At 42.2% G+C, this 18,603-nt stretch overlaps 1 protein-coding gene across 1 annotated transcript in view; it reads right to left on the reverse strand.

Annotated features, from left to right (window-relative positions):
• Positions 1-1,256: 1,256 nt before the first annotated feature.
• The window catches only part of LOC310880496 (uncharacterized protein), a 215,969-nt gene continuing 198,622 nt past the window's right edge, over positions 1,257-18,603 (reverse strand). Inside the window, exon 50 of the mRNA XM_083796368.1 lies at positions 1,257-13,613. The gene's annotated coding sequence lies outside the window, so the exon portion shown is untranslated. The remainder of the gene's footprint in view (positions 13,614-18,603) is intronic.

The following is an 18,603-nucleotide window of genomic DNA, read 5'->3' on the forward strand; positions in this document are numbered from 1 at the left end:
AAGGTTCCAGAATGTGTGGGGCGCCACCCCAGCCACTCAACATGACTGCCCCAACATGGCAGCCTCACAGATTCTACCGCCTCAGATGGCACCCTGCACAACCATTTTTCCCGATACTTGTTTTACTGTGTGTACAGGCATCCCTTACCCCCTCCTCTGTGCCTCGTACTTAACCTTATATATTTATTTTTCCCTCACAAATGCTCTCCCATGTCCCAGCCCAGCTGGGCTTCATCCAGCTCAGAAAGTGAGCACGGGCACTTCAGTCACGGTTTCAAACAAAACAAAATTAATGCATGCCCTCACAAAACAGACATGTTGGAAAGGCAAGGTTAGACAAATCACCAACTCTGCCCTCGTCCAGCAATAAATAGTTCACTGTTAAAAACAGGACACACACGCCCTGCCTTGCTCAAACGAAGGCGATTGGGCTCAGTACAAAAACTTGACTAAAAACACCAGGAGAGAAGTATGGATACCCTATAACTTTTTAACCAAAACTGATGGGAAGATGAAGACTTCGAATGGCTTTAAAAATACAGCCCTTTCTATTAGCTCTTTACAGAGAAAGTGGAAAGCTGATGTAAGGATTTGGGATATACTATGGCATGTAAAGATTTTTGATTGAAAAAAAAACATGCTGAAATGCATAAAAGGTTATTATTTTTGAGTTCCCACAAATCTTTCATTACCTACAAATTAAATATTTGCTCCCATTCCCCCCAGTCCCCCAAGATGTCTCTGTTACTACCTTCAACTCAGGGAGGATAGTTTTGTGGATTACTGTCGTGATCAGCAAATTTCTTTTCAAGGGGAAACTTGTCCTATTTTTAAATTCAATAATTTAATTGAGAACTGTAAAAATAAAAACTTACAAATACGAAAATGGTGTCTTCAAATTTAGGTAAATTGCTCAAAAATGAGCTAGTGGTAGAACAGAAGCTGACAATCTGTGTTTCACTCATAGCCCAACAGTGAATTGGGAAAGGGGGGAATTGCAAATCTTGCTTGGCTATTTGCCTCCTGTGAACACTATTTTGGGTAACCAGAACCTCCTAAAACTGATACCCTTCAGGACATCATCAAAAGGAATTTGGAATGATGTTAAAAATCACTGTTAATGTCACTGATCCTTAGCTCAGCTCTCATCTCAGTCACCAGTAAATTCTGCAGCATAGATGAGCCCTTTGGAGAGCTTAATACGTTAAGAGAATCCATTACTTTTTGTTGATTTATTTTATAATGGCTCATTTACATGCACTAGGAAAGTGTATTTTTATACTAGTAGAAAGGCACAGATTGCCTCTTTACATTCATACAGGTTTTCAATTTTAGACAAGATCTTTAAAAAATTGACAGTATTATGAAGTTCCAAGAAGCTTTTCAAAGTCACTTAGGTTTCTAAAATCTATTACAGTTATTTTTTTTCTTCCTATTCCAAAGGTTGTATTGTTGGACTGGTGGCACTAATGAATCCTGTTGGATATGTTGAGCAATATGAAAAATAGGGCACTAATGTTTTAAAGTCTCTAAAACATTTCTCAAATTGACTGTAAAACATGGCATTTCTACAATACACGATTGTTTGGCAGGATATAAAAGCTTACTGGTTCTCATTTGGATGATTTGCATAACTCGTTCATGGCATCATTTGTAAATATTATGCCCATCCCAAGCTGCTGCTGATAAAAGAATAAAATTGCTTTTGCCAAAGCATATCACGCTAGAGATGAGAAAAAAACTTCCTGTGCAAAAAAGAGTAGAGCTACACAAAATGAGTTAAAATTATATACTGCACTAATCTCGGGAAACCAATTTTGATGTCTGCTAGAGAACATAAAAGTGAAAAAAAAAAATTGTTCACTTTCACTGCACAAAGTGGTTCTGCACATGTTGGGCAAACCAAGGAGCACTGGCTCTTCCCCAAGGGCTGTTTGCTGTGAGCATCCTGTGTGCCAGCACCCAGAAAGTTCCTTGGCGCATGCCGCCAAGACAGACTGGGCTGAGAAGGGTTTTTCTGGCTCCCCAGGCTCGCTGCTGATTAAGACGTAACCAGCAATTCTGTTTCACGCAGACAGATGACAATTCAGTTTGCTCACTGACCTGTGTTGACTCTTCGGTACTAACAAAACCAAAACACCACTACAAATCTATGTCACCCAAAAGACTGAATACAGAGGAAAAGCTCATTTACTCAGCAAGGCGGGGCAACCTCCATATAATCATTTTAGAGTGTGCTTTAATATTCATGACTGTCCTAGATGGTGGCAATTTTGAATCACGCTACAGAGTTCACCAGCCTGTGCTTGGTTAGGAGAAGTCCTTCGAGGGATGCTGGACTTCCTGGGAAACAAGGCCATGGTGAACATGATGCTGCCCATCCTTGGTGGCTCTGTCACAGTTCCCAAACAGACGGACTTAGATCTGGAAAGCACATCTGTTTGTTCCCTGTCAGAGTCAGAAATATGTCATTGTGTCTACCTTCATGAACTCCCTGATTAAAAAGCACAAATGAAGATTTTCATCTCTATAGCTAGAGTATTTGGAGGGAAGGAAGAAGAACGTAACTAGGACATAGAGTGCAACTATGCCTGACTGCTTCTCAGAGTTTCAAACTCACTATATTAGCAACCATGCTAACGTCCTTGCGCTAATTTTTATGCAAGCAGTTGAACTGGCAGTTGTAAACTTTTAGGAAATATGCCAGGCACTGAGAGATGCTGATATCTCTAGATGTGAGGCTAACACTTTAACAAGGCACCATTTATACATTATCTGCGGCAGAGCTCTGAAGTTACTAGTGTGCCGCTGGGCAGGGAGGGTAATATACTGCTCAGCCCCACTAAACCTGACAGCTGGCTTAACTGAGGCGTTTGTCTCCTCCATGAGGAATATAACAGAGCAAATATCTCAGAAAAGATACCATGACTTCTTGAATAGGTGGAATTTAATGACTTGATTTGGATAGTGCTTTTCCTCCTCACCTTGCATTTTTCTGCTTCTTAAACTTAGCAGACTACAAATGAGTGGCATTTTTCAATTGAACCTTAAACTAGGAAAAAATTTACAAGTCAGCAGCCAAGGCAAAGGAATCCCCAGAGAAAGTGCTTGGCATTATTTCCTGTGGTGATTCTTTGTCTGCCAAGTTGAATTTGGGAGAAGAGGCAGAAAAGAAAATGAGAATTTGCTTTCATTAAAAAAGATGGGGAAAAAAAGAGTAGGTGACTAATTACATCTTTAAGGTATATGTATTCTGTTCATATTGTATATAGATGATAGTAATAACCTCATGTATAGGAATATTTTTAAAGTACAGAGTTAGCAATTTAGTAGACACAGCAAAATAAAAGTATTATAGATTGCATTTCTTATATCTCAGTTGTAACAAGATTAAAACAAGATTTCAAGCCATTAAAATCAGCGTATTGCCAAAGTAAGATTGGAACATAATGCTGGATATACATGTGTTATTCACTAGAAACCAAGATCATCTCAGTTAATGAATTTGTACTGATGAGCGGAGTTCAGAGCTACTGATTCTTGAAAGCAGACCCAACTAGCTGGGCTGCAGCATTGCCTTTGGCAATATATGGGCAGTAAAGCTTAGAAGTATGCAAAAATCTTGTTTTTAAAGAAGTATTCCTAATCAATAATCCTACATTTGAGCATAGAAGGTACAATTAACCTTTCAACTTGGTTCTTAGAGCTTGGTATGGATATTTTTAGACCATAGCACAAGATTTGGCTGTTCCTGCTGCAGTGACAAGCAAAGCTTTTCTTTAAAAGCTGTAGAAAATATGAGTTTTGTGCAGTGAAAGTATGAAATGATAAGGAAAGCTACAGATTTGTATTTTAGAGTTGCAAACACCATTGCTATATCTGTGCTATCCGCTGTAAAGTCTGTACTATAGCACAGCAGTAAAATGCTTTCCTTTGCACAAATTTTTGAGTTTTGGGAATACTTTGCCCCCAGATTCCTTTAGAAAAAAAAAAATCACAAGTTCTTCCAAAATAGACTATGCAAAATAAGATTATAAAAGGCTGGTGTCTCTCCAACAGCTACACCATTATTAGAACACAAGTTGCATGTGCAAAGAATCTGGATTCAAGTTCCTGGTCTGCTTTGCAGAAAGAGGAAATTGAACCTGAGACTTTCACCTTAAATACCAGAAGCCAGATACTCAGGAGATTGATCCTACTTTGCAGGTTTAATAAGAATGGGATCCAAGAAATTATTTTTCAAAACCTCTATCTTCCCACAAACACTTTATTTCACAGAGTCCACATTCTTCATGAAAAAGCAGGGTATAAAGTCCCATCTGAATCTTTTTCTCTGTATTATCCAAATAGCTTTATTTCATGATCCCTACTTAATTAGTGCTAAACATGTATGCCAGCACTGGGTCCAGAAAACTCACCAAGCAGAATTTTAAAAAGTGAGTATGTAGCATTTGTCAAATCCAGAATCCAAACTAGCTGAGGGAATAAGAAAGCCAGAGAATCACATTTCTTTAAAGCAATTTTGAGTAAAACCAAGCCATAGAACCAATATTGTTATGGCATCATGACAATTATTCACGGGGCTTGGCTGGAAAGATGACAAGATAAATGAATAAAGCTGACTGAAGCTGTTGGTGACCTGGTCTGGCTGACAGCACATAGCATCTACCTAGCAAACAGCATGATGCAACAAAAATGGAGGGTCATCTATTCAAGAAAAAATAGAAAAAGCAGAAAAAAATTTGGAGCTGGAGATCACAGTGCTTACCAAGTGTGGCAGTGACACATGGCCGTGTCCTGGAAATTGAATACCTTACCATGCTCCCAGGGCCTCCCCAGCAAAACGTAGAAGAGGCAGCTCAGAAGAGATCCAACCCCAAAAACAAAGCACCTAACTTGCTTGACTGCTGGCCTCGTTAAGTGCCCGTGACAGGAAAAACAAGGCTGACCATGTGGGAGTCAGCAAGATGATCTTGGCTCCATCACAGAGCCCCAGTCCTCTCTCTGAAACAGATGTAAATAACCTTGAGCCCTTTGGGAGGAGCAGGTATGGACCTTTTATTTGACTGAAGCTTCCCTCTGCAGCGAGACTTAGGTAAGAAATCAGCAGCTGGAAATCAATAGATGGGACTAGCAGCAGGAGAAAGATAACCATAAACTGCACCTTCTGAAAGATAGTGTTGTGCATGTGTTAATCCCCTTCCAGTCTATAAATCCAGGAGCTGTTGCAATTATCATGCTGAGCAAGGAAAACCAAAAAACATGATGGCGGAAGAGGCCCAAGAATGTATTAGACACTTCAGTGAGATTTTTATTTAAGGAGTCCCTCGGTTTAATTTCATTCTCTCTGAACATAGAACGGGATCTGGTCATTTAAACACAACTGCCCCGAGTGGGGCCCTAAATTAAAGGAGGAGGAGGCAGCAGCAGAGCTGATGCTTTCCCCTCTTAAAGCAGCTGCAGACATTGCATTTCTGCAGCGTGCTTTGGTGCTCACTAACCTTTGGGTTGACTGAGGGGCCAAATAAGCTGGGGAGCTGTGCTGTGGATGAAAGAAGAGGGATTAAACCTTTGTACACACCTTGAATCCCCTGCAGGCCCGACGTAACAGAGCGACTCAAAGCCCTGCGCATAATGCTCTGTTGAAGAACAATACAAGATAAAAATTCTCAAAAAAAAATCCTTCTTTTCCTCAAAACAGTTCAAAACAACAACAAAAAGAAACTATAAGCATGTGAAAACTAGGCTGAAAGGTCTCGCTTCAGTAAAGCATTATTTGCTACCCTGACAGCTCTACCACTACAGGTCATATTTTTATTACATTTGATGTATCTGTTTTCAAAGGGCTGACCACAAAATAAACCTTGACATAGCCAAAATTGGATGGCACTAATGAAGTACCAAGACGACCACATGCTGTTCCTCTATGCTAGCAGCAAACGATTGGTAATTAAACAGCTGCCAGTGGGGGGTGCTTGATGTATTTTTACTAACATTTTGTGTATATTGCCTACATGCTCCAGAGTGACCAGCTAAGGTGGTTTACATGGCATTTGAAGCTGAACTTCCTGAGGTGAAAACGCAATAACCTGACAGAGCACAATATTACAAGTGCTTCAACCTGCTAGCTTCCTCATGGTGGGTGCACAATTAATTTTTGATCTGGAGAGGACTGACTGACATTTACAGGCTTTGCAGACACTGCTTTAGAACCAGGCTTTCTTTCTGTTTCTGTAAAGTACAATGCACAATTCAGCTAACACCAGAGAAATAAGGTCTATAGAAAACTTTGCAGCTGCTTAGTGGTCTGAAACCACTTTTTTCTTTGGTAGAAGAAAATGACTGTATCACGTATGAAAAGTTTTTGGGTTGGGGATTTTTTTCAAGTGAGAGTGTTGTGTAGTACAAAATGAGTTTTACAGATAAATACCATAACGTTTGATGCTGAAACCCAGAGATTAGCTGAACCCAGCCTGAGGGATGCACACTTAAGGAGCAAACATTAAAAAAAAATACAAAAAACTTTTCTTTTGGTTTTGTTTATTACTGCTTAGTAGAAAGCATCAGATGGTCCAAGAGAACAAATTAGACCCACAGTTTTAAAGACTTTAAGCTGTTAAGCAGCGTGATTTCACAGGAAGATTGCAGAAGACACACTGTCTTTTGAAGGAAAATCGCAAATATTAACACAATAACAAGTAAGCAGAGATTTTGAAGATTTGCCAAGCATCTTCAACATGAAAAAGCAAATCATGTTGCATTTAAAATAACATTTGATGAGTAAGGACTTGTAATCCCTACAGGAACATGACTGGATCTCTAGGTAAAGGCGACATGTATAAGCAATCTCTGGAATGCTGTGCAAGGCCTCTGGGCTTTATGAGAAATGCTGAAGGGAGCATACAGCATGTAGTCCTAGAAACAATGCTCTACACGCATACTGCTCTTTCACCAAAAAAATAAAAAAACAAGGAACACGTTCAATTCAGGTTGTGTCAGTATTTCTCAAAGGACTGCCAAACTTTGTGTTTACCCTGAAACAGGACACAGTTGCCATTGGCATGACTGTGTTTACGGATCAAAGCAGTGGCTTTTGCCAGGTCCTCCTGCTGCTGCAGCATCACTGGATGGTGAACGGTGCCTGCTGGGGAGGAAGGGTTGCTCTCATGGAGCACAAGGAGCGGACAGCTCTTCAGGAATTTCTTTGTGTGTTGCAGACCATACATCAACACTGCACTGTGCAATTTAAAAATCTAATATTCAACTACCAAGCTGCCACATTTTCAAGAAATCCTTGGAGAAACGTAGGAATCCTATCAAAGCTGCAGCCTTATCACTCCTTGGAAATTTTCTGGCGTGCAGCAGAGCAGAGGGCATGTCTTATATTGAAAATAAGATCAGGCATTTCCTTTGTCTGACAGCCAACTGTGGCTAATGGGATTCTAAATTAATCAGAGTACAGAATGGGGCAGATGTAACAATGATAAATTATAACAGGGATCAACATGCAAGACTAAGGCAGGCAGGAGTTGCCAGAGGAGAGTGGCAACTGCTGGAGAAACTACCAGCATCCAAAAATGATTTAACATACAGCAGCAGTTCAGTCCCCGCAGCATAACAAGTTGAAGCAAACCTGGATTTTAAAGATGCTCTAAATTTTCTTATGTGTTGTTCTCTGTCCAGCCCTACTCCAGCATTCACATCATTTTTCAAATGATGGAGGATGAGTTGTTTCAAACACCACCACCACAAGAGCACTTATTTTTTAAGCAAGCTAAGCTGCAAATACACAGAGGAGATAAAAGACAGTTGAGGAGACTTAAGCTCATCCAAAACCTTCATTTTTTGCTTTCCAGCTGCATCTTGCCCACTGAACGTGAGTTATGACTGCATTCAAAGCTTGCCTTGTGGAAATCTCCTTTGCGTACCTCTGAGAGCAGCCCAAAGAGAAGCTCTGAGGCAGAGGTTTGACAAGAGCTGTTCTACACATTCCACCTCATAATCCCTCCCCTAGAACTACTACTTCAGGCAGACAAGCAGTGTGAGATGGATGACGATCCTTCCCTCATCAAGGGACCTCCTTGCCACAGAAGGCTGTAAATGCAAGCGTTCATAGGGATTCAAAACTTATTGGAGTGATAAAAGGAAGAAAACTCAGTCAAGGCTGTGCGAAACAGGCACCATCACTGGCTTAGGAAACATTTATGCTGCAGATCACTGAAGACTGCAAGAGTATTTTAAGTAGCACTACTGTACGCATGCCCTGTCTTTATGCTGTTTCCCTGACATTTGCTACAGGCCACTGGTGGAGACAGATATTGTGGTAGACGGGCCTTTTGCCTGACTCGATGCTTCATTATTTTCTATAGTGATGGTAAATGTCCCTGTCCAAAGAACTCAGTGCACTACAGTAAGCATCTGGATCTATTTTGTTTGCAGTGATTATCAGCTGACTCAGCTGCATAAATTAACCCAGCCAACCAGCAGAGATGGGCAGAGTGCTGTGTGGGCATCTGAGAGGTTCAGTGCTGCTGGGATGTTCAGGGACGTCTAGTCGTTAGACTTTAGCAAGGCATATTTAATATATGTAAATAGGCATTTTATAATGAGTAACGTTGCCAGTTTTTCCAGATTGCTAGCACTGTCCTCCATTAAACTTGGAGGACAAACTCACAAAACACATTATTAGGGCAGGGAGCAGTATTGCTAGCACATAAATCTGGTGATGCTCTTAATCTTGGGAAACAGAAAGCTGATACGCTCGCTTCTCAAAATTTATGTCAATATTGTTATTATAAAACCATTAGAAATATTCCACATTATTGTTCTGTTTCAACACATTTAGTCAGAATACACAAAATTAAGCAGAAACACAAAGAACAATATCATAAAGGCTATGAGAAAATGTTCTAGAAAACTGAAACTGAAATCATGTTACTTACAGGGTAAATGTAAGTGATGCAAGTTAGAATTAACATATCACTTAAAATAAAAATATAAAATAAATGTATTAATTATTGCAAAGATACTTGCACTTAGATCCACCATAAGAATAAGAGAACATTAAAACTCCCACATCTCTAGCATGGATTTATTTTGATCTGGCAACAAAATCTTCAACTATCTTAAACACATGCTGTGTGACTTCTCAGGGCAGAGTTAAATTGGTTTAGATGCTAGAATGCTATATGGCATCCTTCATGGTCACTCCCCTCCAATTTCAAGTCGGTAAAAGATGAAAATGTAGAAGAAACTTTTCTACAGCAGTGTAGGTATTTGAATGGATGCAGCAGTTTCAGTTAGCAGTGTGTGAAGAAGGCAGTTCTGGAGAATTAATGTTACAAGCATTAGCCAAAACAGATTTTGGATCTTCTTCTAACACTCTATTCATCTTGCTTCATCTATTTCATGTTTTATTCATGATTTTTTGAGTTCATTTACAAAATTACAATGCTTAACTAAAGTGGTGCACTGCTAACAGACCTTTTAAAAATCCTCACTAACTCTTTTTCATGGTGGTATGGTGCAAAATGCTACTTAAAAATGGCTTTTTTATGAACCTTAGAAAAGCTATTTAATAACTGCAATAACACACACACACACGTAATAACACACTCTGTTGATTTGATTATCACCAAATAAACACACTTTTTGGTTGGCTGAATGTACCAGGCATAATGCACGCACTGTAAGCAGCGTGGTGATTTCAGGGCATGGTGTCTGTGTTTTCTGACCACGTTCCATCAGTACCATAGGCCGTAACAGGAGCAGATAACTTCTGGAATTACCATCCCATGCAATTTTCTATAACTAGCTACACCAGGACAATTTTAAAAGAACAGCAGAACTGCCTGCTTCAGTAAATCTTCTGCTTCAGATGAATGATGGTCAACAGATTACCTAAAATTTAAGCCGGGCTCAATCAGGGACAGCGTTTCTGGTCTGAGGATCTCCCATCACTTTCAGATTAATGTTCTGTGCTGTCCTAGCTGCATCCTACCCCACCACTTCTGTAGGCACAGCATCTATAAAGGTTTTGCGATATTTCACTCTCAGAGCCTCCTGTGAGCTCTCTCCTTGGTCTGTCAAATGAACATCTTGTATTGCCACTACTCAGGTGCAGAACACCACTTTCTGCAAACATCCTGATCCCTGGCTGCAGCTTTTGAGTGGGAAGGTAGGAGTAAGGCATTGCACCTCCAGAAAAGCAGATGATATGCAGATGAATAGGCCAGGCAAAGTATTGTGTGATGGCAGAGCAGGAGGACCACCAAAGTAGTCCACAGTGCAGAACTGCCACTTAAATGTATCTGGACCGGCAGTTAAATCATCACTGTTACACAAGAGGAACCCAGAATCTCCCCCTGCCCCCCCAGATGGTTGGGGAAGGACAAGCAAGATCACAATACAAGTCACTTCAGGGAAGGCACCTCAAACAATGAATTAAAACATCTGCTGAGGACAAAGGATGGAGGTCCGAAGGATAGCCTAACCTCATGGCTGAGGAGGCCACCTCAGCTCCAAATGCAGCTGTCTTCTTAACCACATTGAACAAGACGTGTCAGTAGACAGGCTGCACCCAAGGAAGGAGTTTGGCAGACTCCTCAAAGCAGACAGCTGTGTCAGCACAAAGAGTGATGGGCTTTGCCTTTCTGACTACCACTGAAGAAATTTTGGTATTCTCACAGTTAGTACCAGCTCAGTGCTCAGGAACAATCCAGACATTGGGATTTAATAGGAAAGCAGTGGGACATCCACAAAGTGCCTGTATCAACCATGAGCCATTCTGGTCCCCATCCCTTTCAGAAAGCATTTACTCGAGCTGCAAAGGACATGAAGATGGGCAATAATCAAAGTTATAAAATGGCTTCTGGTTGATGAATGACTACATGGACTAGGATTGCTAATGCTGAGAAAGAGATGACTGAGGGGGATGATTTAGTAGAGGGCTGCACAACTGTATGTGTCAGGGAAAAGGTAAATGAACAATAATTGCTGCTAATACCAGTCATCAGGGGCATCAGATAAAATCAGCAGCTTCAACTCAAACAAGAGGAAGGTTTTCTTCAACCAGTGCATAGTTAAGCTGTGGAGCCTATTTCTGGGCTGTTGCAGAGGTTAAATTTGATATGAATTCAAAAACAACTAGGAAAATTAATAGAAAAAAAATCACTAAGCAAATAAACACACAGATACCATCTTTGGCTCAGGAAAGCAGAGCTGTAGGTACTTGGACACAACAGGAATATTTCTGATGCTTCTGCATTGCTGTAATCTTCCCGGTGGACCCTTATGTCAGTCTCCAGTCCTAACAGGTACTAGCCTGGATGGGCTTTGTTTTACCCATTCAGACTGGCTTTATGTTCTACCTGCAGTCTTTCTGCATAAAGCTCCATGATCACATGCTAAAATATGCCTTCACTCACTTGCTTGACACCCAGGGAGTGGCAGAATAACAAACCACAAGGGACAAAACATCCCCCCAGGCACTTCGGCTGTACATCAAGATACAGATCATCTTCCCTGACAACTGAGTAGCACAAGGGGCCAAGCTGGTCTGAGCGCTGATCTCCCCCACAAGCAGCCCAGCAGTGGCAAAGACTTGCTGCACCTGGTGGAGACCAACGCTGCAGCCCCTGACAGAGGGAAGCACGTCTGAGCCCAGGAGAGGAGAATGAGGTTCAGGAGGCTGCAGCATATGGGCTGGTGTTCTGAATCTCTCCTACCAATTTGTATAGCAAACCTGCAATTTCTGTGGTAGCCATGGAAACTAACGTACTGGAGTACAATGAAACACATGTAGGAATGCTGTTGCCACCACTGAGCGTACATCACTCAGCATTTCTCGACAGTGAGGGCAAAGACAAAGGTATCTTTGTAATTAGTTTGGTTGTGGCCCCTGGAGTCTAGACTGGGCTGAATAGATAGATGTCTGCAGCAGCTCTTCTTCCCTGATCAGGTGCAGGTTGGGGTGCAAGGCTGATGTCGAGGAAGACAACCATGTCCACTCCAGAAGAAAAAGACAAAGAATGGATGGTGTGGTGGTTTTACTCTGGTGGGCAGCCTAGTTCCACCATGGCTGCTCTCTCACTCCCCCTCCTCAAAGGGAAAGGGGGAGAAAATACGACACAAAGGGCTCAAGGGTTGAGATAAGGATGGGGAGATGGCTCAGCAATTATTGGGACGGGCAAAACAGACTCAGAGTAGGGAGACAGTAAGATTTATTTTCTATTGCTAACAAGCTAGAGAAGTGAGAAACAAAGGAAACAAACCAAAAACGCCTTCCCCCCATCCACCCTCTTCCATCTCCTCCCCTTGAGAGGTGCAGAGGAACAGAGGAATGGGGGTTTTGGTCAGTCTATAGCACTTTGTCTCTGCTGCTTCTGTCACTCTCTTCCCCTGCTCCCCATGGGGTCCCTCCCACAGGATGCCATCCTTCCTGAACTAATCCTGTGTGGGCTTCCCACAGGCAGCAGCTCTTCAAGAACTGCTCCAGATACGGGTCCGTACCACGGGGTCCATCCCTCAGGAACAAACAGCTCCAACCTGGGTCCCCCACGGGCGGCAGCTCCTGCCAGGTCACCTGCTCCTGCGTGGGCTCCTCTCCGCGGGCTGCGGCTCCGGCCCGTGGCCAGCTCCTGCGGGGGTCCTCCACAGGCCGCTGCCTCTGCCAGTGCAGGTCCACCTGCTCCACTGTGGTCTCCTCCACGGGCTGCAGCGTGGAACCCTGCTCCACCGTGGTACTCCGTGGGCTGCAGGGGGACAACCTGCTTCACCATGGTCCTCACCACAGGCCGCAGGGGACTTCTGCTGTGGCGCCTGGAGCACCCTCCTTCTTCACCAACCTTGGCGTCTGCAAGGCTGTTTCTCACTCCTCTCTCTCTCCCAGCTGCTGTCTCCAACATTTTTTTTCTCCTGTCTTAAATATGCTCTCACAGAGGTGCAAACAACATCGCTTTTTGGCCCAGCTCTGGCCAGCGGCAGGGCCCTTACCTAACATGGGGCAGCTTCTGGATTCTTCTCGCAGAAGCCACCCCTATGGTCCCTGCTACCAAAACCTTGCCATGTAAACCCACTGCAGATGGGAAGAAATATTCCCAGGTGAGATGTACAAAAAGGATAAAATCTATCTCATTTTGTCTCTCTTCACATTGCTAGTAATCTTGATGTCCATAAAGATTTGCTTTCTGATGGTTTTTCAGCCAGTGAGCCACAGAAGTCAACAATCATCTCACCTGGAGCAACAGGCAAAAAAAATGCTCCCAGCAGTCAATTTTCTTGTGAAGGAACTAGCTGGAGGCTGATGAAGGACTTTAGTTCAGTGTACAGCATAAACCTGTGCAGAACTGCAAACCAGGAGACTCTGCCTTTAAAATATTCAAAAAAGACGTGTTATTTCCCTCAGACGAGTTCTCCGCAGATCACTAGCTTTTGTTTAGCCACTGCTACGCAGGCTGGTGTCAAGCTATCTGCCCAGATACATTGAGAGGACTGTGCTGTGTAAGATTTTAAGCTAGCATAAATCAGGTCAGGCTCTGGCACAAGGATGTCCTCCCTTAGGATGTGAGGCAGACCTGAAAATGGAGATGTAAGCCTCTCAGGATGGTTTACACCTGTAAAAACAGGAAAATAATTTCAATGTAGAACAAAAACTGCTAACGTTTCAAACAGGTTGTATTAAAGTAGAAAAGCCCCCAAACTGCATTGTTTAAATACTGAAAGAGACCGCATGCAGTTAAGTGACAAAGGGGCTTTGAAACAGGGCAAAGCTCTAAGGTTTCCTTATAATCTGCAGCTGTCACTTGTCACCTGTAGAAAGGCTGACATAAAAAGTTGTCTAACAGCGAGGTGATGCCGAAGATGATGCTGAGAATGGGCTGTTTGGGCAGGGAGGTGAGGGGGCACCAGCAGCGGGCCAGCTCGAGGGGCGGACCGGCCAAGAGCAGACAGCTGTGCTCAGCTCCCAGCCCATGGACTAGTGGCACCTTCTATGAAATGAAACGATACGGATTTCAAGTGTCAAGAGGTTCTTATCCTCTATCAGGCAGACGTTAGAGTTGAATGCTGCGGCAGGAGTGCCCGGTCCTTGGCTGGGGAACCTGTGCATCATAACTCTCTCTCCTAATTAGGGACCTCTGAGTTCACGTTTTTAATGGCCAAAAGCCCACTTAGCCTACCAAACTACTACAATCCTAAAGATCAAAATTCAGCAGTAAGCAGTTTGTTTCTGCAGGCCTATGTGTTTACTTTCCATTCTTTTGAAAGGAAAGATCACTGCCACCAATGTCCTCCTGTAAAATCTAACCCTTGCAGTCTGGATGTGACAATTTTTCAAGCAGTAAGTGTCACTGGACTCAGCAGCTGTTCTCTAGTCAATATATACCTGTGTAGTGTCTATACCTATACCCAGGTGTGAAGTGAAGACCTGTCAGAACTGGTTCTGATTCATGCTTTTTTTGTACTTTGGTCTCACTAGCTAGTTCACAGTTGCCTTTTGGGATATCATTCTCCCCAGGTGCTTGATATCTGCAGCTTAAGATTAACGACATTATCTAATTTAGAGTGCCAAATTTGCAAACATGACAGCTCTATCACTGGACCGCTTCTCCAACCCAGCTGGCTTAGTAAACATAGCCAGAGGTACCTGGCCTGTTGGCTGGTGAAGGGCCGCTGACGGATGTGCCGTTAATTCAACGGGCTTAGGAAGGTGGTAAATCTGGGCACCGAGAGAAGGCTAGATTACATGCACGACAATGAAGTATTTCACGTGGGATCTGTACGTCATGACCGACTCCTCCAAAAGACTTTATTTACTCCAGTGGTAATTTTCATAAACAATATGCAGATTTTAGAATGAAATCAAGGTATAAGTTTAAAAACAGGACTGAAATGTCACTTACCTTCTAAATTCTGTTCACTTCACTTTTGCCTTTCTTCCTATTGACACTCATTTAGCTATTTTTCTACATTCTTGAATCCAATACTCACAATATCTGGGGGGTTGTAGATTGTCTTATTTGTCCAGAAGTACTTCCCCCCCCTCCCTGGATCCTGATTCCTGCCTGTCATTTCCAGAGACTCGTAACATTAAACAACCACAGAGAAGAGCAAGGCTTTGCAACAGGTTACAGAAAATGACACTGAAATTGGATGAGCCAAACTCCCAGCTCTGCCAAAGGGACAAGGCTCTAAAGGAAAAACTACAGCAAATATTCACTGGCAGTTGAGCAAGAAAAATTGGCATTTAGTTCACTGGTCTAAGCAGAAAAAGAGAGGCAAGAATCACAGGTTAATTCTGCTCTGTACTTGAAAGTCACAGAGGCAAAAGAGATCACGGATCCCTTGTTAATCTTCTCCTTTACAGAAAAAACAACACGTGGCTGTAGCAAGAGGTATGGGCTTATTGATATCCAGGTCAGACATTTTAAAAACTACTTGGAAGAGTAATGGTGGGAGGGAATTACATGAAAGCATGTTCCTAATTGCTGCTCTTTTTCCAGTTGAACATCATGTACTGTTAGTGAGTAAATTAAAAGTTAAGATTTTAGCAAACGCACAGCCCCATTGCAAATGTTCTGTAATTTCTAAAGTGGAATAAATAATTTCCAGTGAATTACCCCATTGCACTCTGCATATGAATCACAGAGAGATCACTATGTCCTCAAATTATTACTGGTCAATTAAACTTCACAAGTTTGACTTTACAAGCTGTGAATATCTGAAATCTGAGCTGCTGCTCAGGGCTGACATTGATTCTCTTCTCTCACTGGTTGAGTGCACAAGCTTGTCTGTGAACATTTATGGTTAACAAGTGAAAATTCATCATCTACAAACACACAGGTGTAACTGAAATTTGTTTCCTTCATAAATTTTGGGTGGTATAATTCAATTACTTAACTTAGGTCTTAATTTGATGTTATCTTTGTATTATACAAGCAGTCATAGTCAAGTGCTGCCAATGTTAAGGTACTCCGGGTGCTATGGAAGCAGCCTGTATCTTGCAAATAAATGTTCTAGAGCTGCATAAACATTTTGCAAATGGAAATATGTTTATACCCAAAACAAGTTGCTGGACTTTGGGGTAGTCACATTTCTTCATAGATTTTTATGGCTATTGAATAGTCACAGAACACTTTGTTATCTCTCAGGAGGCTAACAAATTACAAGATGCAATGCAAACTCTTCACAAAAGTTTGTTATTTTTGCAGTGAGTACTTCAGTAGTACAGCTACGAAGGTGAGAATCAGACTAATGAAAATGGGAAAACCTCACACTTGCTGTTAGCAGTACTCAGCTGCAGCATTAGGAGATCTCCCAGGCAGGCAGCCAGCGGGTTGGACCAGCAGCATCTCCAAGCAGCAGGGAGCTGGTAGGAGTTCAGGTGAGCAGCTCAGCAGCGATTAATTGCTGGCAGGGACTAAGACACAGCTCTTGTTACCCCTCTCAGACATGCTAAAGTGGCTTAAGACAGAAGGCCTGCAGCATCCCCTCCAGGGACACTACTTCAGGGTACAGACACAAGAGAGAAACTGTGTTTAAATTATGGGAGATCCCTGTACCACTTGACTCCAACTCCCAACCGATCCATCTCAGCTGGCTGACATGGTAAAGGCAGTGCTTAACTTGAGCTCTAGTAAGCCTTGGCTAACCTTTTCTTCAACCTTAACCTCTTAATTTTGAAACCTTTTCTCTAAACAGAAAACTTCAGTCTTTGTAAACCTCACCTCATTTATTCAGAATTGAGTTTTTGAGTTACTGAAAGCAGCTGTTTCTATCTTCCTTGTCTTTCTAGTGACCTCAGAGGTTTGCCACACAGAAATGCTGCTTAATTCTGATTGTTTATAAGCCTAGAAATTGGGTTATGAGCAGGACAAACACTGAGCTACAGACAAAGAAAAGGAGATGGCAGGGAGCAAAGTGCTCATGTTGTCATTCTTTCCTTAGATTCCTTCACTGAAGATGCAGAAGATGCAAACAGGTACAAAGATATATTAGGAAAAAGAAAAAAAAAAAAGAGACCTCTTTAAGCAACAGGTTTTTTTGCCTGTTCAAGTGGCAGTTCAGCCATCATGCACTTGGTTTTGACTGATGAAAACACTGGTCCAAGAGGATATTCTATGGAACAGTGGAATTTAAGAGCAGTGAGACATGATTTACCAAGAAGACAAAGCAAGAAGGAATCCCAGTAATGCACATGAGGTATATGATATGGCTGCACTAACTGAATTAAACCATGATAACCAAAATAGCTAATGCACTAGTAAACTCTTCCTATCCCACAGTGCAAAACACAGAGGCCAGTGTAAAGAGTTGTGAAAGAAATAAACAAACAGAAATCCATGACACTATTTCTCTAATCCACATGAGCTCAGAACCAATAACCTCAGATATGAGCTGCAAACATCACAGCAACTTGATTTGCACTGCAATGAGACCACACATAGCCCTAGCACAGCAAGTTCTTTCTGCTTTACTTAGAAATGCATTTGATTTTACTTTCCTTCTCTTCTCCAGAGATTCTTTAAGTTTTATAAAGGCAACAGACTTGAAAGCACAGCTAAAAGATGCAGCCCCTCGTTATGCATCATGCAGGAGCTAACCCAGACATGCTGCAACATAACCTCTTAGGCGGGACCACCTCAGTAATCTCAGCAACACCCCTGCCAGGAGAATACAACAGAAGAGCTGGGAAGTATCTCCTGGGAGCAAACCTGGAGCCACCCCACTGCAAGTTGAGTCCTTGCTGCTTTTCTTAAGCTTAGGAAAACCTCAGGTGCTGCCAGACTCTGAGCTCTGCCTTTAAAACACTTTTAAGGAGTTAATGTACAGAAGAAGTGTTACAGTCTTCTTGCAGTCTCTCGGAAGAAAACCTGTCTCTACAGAGAGGTAATGAGGAAAAAATAAAATCCTCTTTTACTTTATTTCTCATTTTCAACTTATATTTTATTTCCTCTCAATGTCCATGTTCTTTAGCCTGCCAAAAAAATCTTTTGGCCGCATCTTTCAGTCAGATGTATATCACAGCATCCCTATCATGTTTTTCTGGCCTCATGTAGGTAGTGCATGTGTCCGAGCCCAAGCCGGTCCCCACACAAGGGGAATCTGGATTTAACTCTGACATGTTGCTCTCCTCCTGCTTCCCAGCGTGGAGCCGATGTTGGCCTCTTGCAGCACCCTCCCCCCCCCCTTCAACTCACATTTGTTTTGATTAAATTCCCCTGATAACCAAAACTCTTCTGCCCTTTGAAAGTTATTGCCTCCCAATAACCTAATAAAAGAAACATCTGGAAACCTTTAAAGGTTTAGATATGTCCTATTTGATTTACTCTATAAAGGGAAGAGGAGCAAGACTGAAAGAGTACAGGAGATTGAAAACAAATATATGGTTCAAAGCTGAGAACTTCAAAACCCTGCTATTAATGCCGTGAAGGAGCAGTATAATCCTGGGGTCAGGCTCTGTGATAAATGAGATTAATGCAAATTTTGTATTCCGTTACCATCTACCTTCTCTTTCTTTTTCCAAAATACATAGGACATCACTGCATTACAAGCAAACATGAAGCAGTTTCTGTACCATGCAAAATCATCCACGTGCATATCTAA

The sequence above is a fragment of the Anser anser genome, assembly GCF_964211835.1.
Source record: "Anser anser genome assembly, chromosome: 12".
NCBI classification, from domain to species: domain Eukaryota; kingdom Metazoa; phylum Chordata; class Aves; order Anseriformes; family Anatidae; genus Anser; species Anser anser.